This window comes from Oncorhynchus kisutch, linkage group LG19 (genome assembly GCF_002021735.2).
Source record: "Oncorhynchus kisutch isolate 150728-3 linkage group LG19, Okis_V2, whole genome shotgun sequence".
Taxonomy (NCBI): Eukaryota; Metazoa; Chordata; class Actinopteri; order Salmoniformes; family Salmonidae; genus Oncorhynchus; species Oncorhynchus kisutch.
This window is the reverse complement of record NC_034192.2, coordinates 34,447,661-34,450,576: the sequence shown is the minus strand read 5'-3', so window position 1 is coordinate 34,450,576 and position 2,916 is coordinate 34,447,661. Positions and strand designations below refer to the sequence as shown.

General features: G+C 44.0%; 1 long non-coding RNA gene across 1 annotated transcript; it reads right to left on the bottom strand.

Annotated features, from left to right (window-relative positions):
* Positions 1–1,342: 1,342 nt before the first annotated feature.
* On the bottom strand, positions 1,343–2,610 carry LOC109910224 (uncharacterized). The gene is made up of 3 exons (XR_002257843.2): positions 2,512–2,610; positions 1,996–2,104; positions 1,343–1,720 (listed from the first exon to the last, which is right to left on the bottom strand). It is a non-coding gene; the product is annotated as an uncharacterized LOC109910224 (long non-coding RNA).
* Between the last annotated feature and the right edge of the window lie 306 nt (positions 2,611–2,916).

Genomic DNA, 2,916 nt, shown 5'->3' with positions numbered 1-2,916 from the left:
TACATTTGTTCTGCACCTTATTTTAATCCGTGCTTCTCGAGAGTAAATTACCATAAAACAATTGCTAGTTGTTTGCAGACAGCCTTTTGCCTTCGTCCCTTCACCTGTCAGTAAATTATTCTTATAGTTTTATGAATAACCATGATGTACAGTAGGCACCTGTAGGACATGCAGGTATCTGCCTTGTAAAACGTGTTCTCACCAGGTGATTGGAGGAAGACGATGCAAGGAGACGCTTTCTCTTTGAATACAAAATGGACGTCTTATGAATTGAACCCTGAAAACGAGACCTGAAACAAGACGGGGTCCTGAGGACCCCAGGGGTCAAAGGTCAAGTGTTAGTCGTCCAGGTCATCTTGCAGCATGTCCTTGGTCACCGCCATAACGTGACGTATTCATCTATAGTAATGCTAGTCTGGTGTACACTGGTATACACCCCATACTTCCCCTCCTTGGCACACTCCTCCCCTCAGTTCACAATCCCAGTCAGGAACCAGATGTCATGGTAACAGTTGGTATGAGGACCCCCGCTCTACCCCGGCGCAAGTCTTTGGCCACGTCAGCATAGCTGGCCGTGAAATACATACTTGGTGATACGGGCACTACGGGCACTACTGCTATCCTTACACTGCATCCTCTCTGTAAATGGCACCTCTGTCTTCTGTAATGCGTATGACCCCAGCCGGGGACTCATCCTTCACCAAGTCTTCGGTGAATACCTCGGGCCCCAGGCAGATGGGTCTGGCGTGGGAGGAGAAGAGTATAGGGGTGTGGAGGCGCAGCAGGGCGATATCATGATTGTACAGACTCCGCTGAGCATCGCAGAGAGGGTGTTTGTAGTGGTCCTGCTCTGTGCCCGCTTTGGCATAGATGTTATGCTCCCCTGGAGGGGTACAATCAATTAAACAATCTAGTAATCCATCTGTAATCAATCAAAATGTATCATCCTAGAATTTAAGAGTCCACAAAGAACATTTTCTAAAAGTAGTGACGACTTAGCTGAGCTAAAAAACATTTTTATCAAAAACTCTGCAGCAGAGGTAAGTCTGGGTCTTCCTTTCCTGTGGCGCTCCTCATGAGAGCCACTTTCATCATAGCGCTTGGTTTAAGGAAACTCATTAAGGAAAGAAAGCCCACAAATGAACTTTTAACAAGGCACACCTGTTAATTGAAATGCATTCCAGGTGACTACCTTATGAAGCTGGTTGAGAGAATGCAAAGACTGTGCAAAGCTGTCAACAAGGCAAAGGGTGGCTACTTTAAAGAATCTCAAATAGAAAATATATTCAGATTTGTTTAACACTTTTTTGGGGGGGTTAATACATGACTCCATGTGTGTTATTTCAAAGTTGTGATGTATTCACTATTATTCTACAATGTAGAAATAAAGAAAAACCCTGGAATGACTAGGTGTGTATACATGTATACATGCAAATCCAAAGTTTGCAACCACCATCCTTTCTAACACTTGACATCAAGTTCCTCTATACACTAATGTAGTGACATTGTAGTCACACTTCTGTAATAACATGTTGCTACACAGTACTTAAGTAAGATTCTGGTAAATGTGTCACCAGATGTGTGAAATACTTTGGTTACATTCAGGTTTAAAGTTGACTCCATTCTGCGGCAGCTTGTAGCCCTCTGCACAGCTACATTGTGCCCCATAGGTGCCACAGAACACATTCTCCGTTATTCACCTTACACTGCCTGGCTGTTACTGTGAAGAGAAACATGCATCATCAACCCACGGCTTAAGAGACATGTTAATATGTAATAGGTTCAAATTGTTATGACTGACATCTGGTTTCCCAACAGTGTTATTACAATGTTTATAGGAGAAACGTCCAGGCGAAGATGGCAGAGCGACCTTAACTGTTGTGACCTGGAAAAACTTGCCCTGAACCAAGTGAAACGGAGGACATTCGTCAAGGCCTATGCTCCTTATACGGGCTTGACTCAAGTAAGTGTGCAGTGTGTTTACGACTCTCCTACCTCCCAGTTCATCCCAGAGAAGCCTGGTAGACAGGTACAGGTGTAGGAGCCCAGCTAGTCATTACAGGACGCCTGGTTCAGACTGGGACGACTTTCCCCTGGTCCTCATCTGAGACACAACATATTACACAATTGAGATGGCATACCAAGATTCATAGCGCTAAACGCTACAGTTTGTTACCCACAAAGCACCCACCACCCACAGACACACAGCTCTGTGTCACCACGACAGTTAATCATTAAGCAAAGGCTTGCCATCATAACCGACCCGAAACTCAATCTGAAAAATCCCTACAGAATCTTTAAAATATCGTAAGTATCATAACTCAATCATAACACAATACGGTATTCTAGGACTCCCCCCACCACAAACACACACACACATGTCCAAACACACTCACTGAGAGAGAGATGGTAAGGCTGCAACAGTTGCTGCTGGTGTATAACTGTGAGAGTTGTATACTTATTACTAGTGAGAAACCTACTAAAACCACCAGCAGAGAGAGCAGGACTTACCTCCCTAGAACAGCCGGCAGTCCAGCAGCATCACACACCATAGAAGAAATGTGTAAACTGTTGCCATCCCTGTCTGATTCTCTGGTATCACTATATCCCAGTGGAGAGAAAAAAGAACACACTTCTATCATGGACACACGCCCACATTCCAAAGTACAGCAGTCTGTTTACTCTTCAACAACAGAGATACAGAGCAGGTATGCTACTTGCTAGTTTAAAGGCAAAGCTTTGAGGTACTCTGGTGGAAGTTCCCATGTGTGTAAATCATTTTGTAACGGATTGTTTTCAGGTTTTTTCTTTTGAGGGACGTTATTTTTGAATCTCTGTCTTCTTCTAGGTTTGGAATGGAATCAGAAACACACACTTTAGCAGAGAGCTCCACAGTCTACAAAAAACCCAACATTC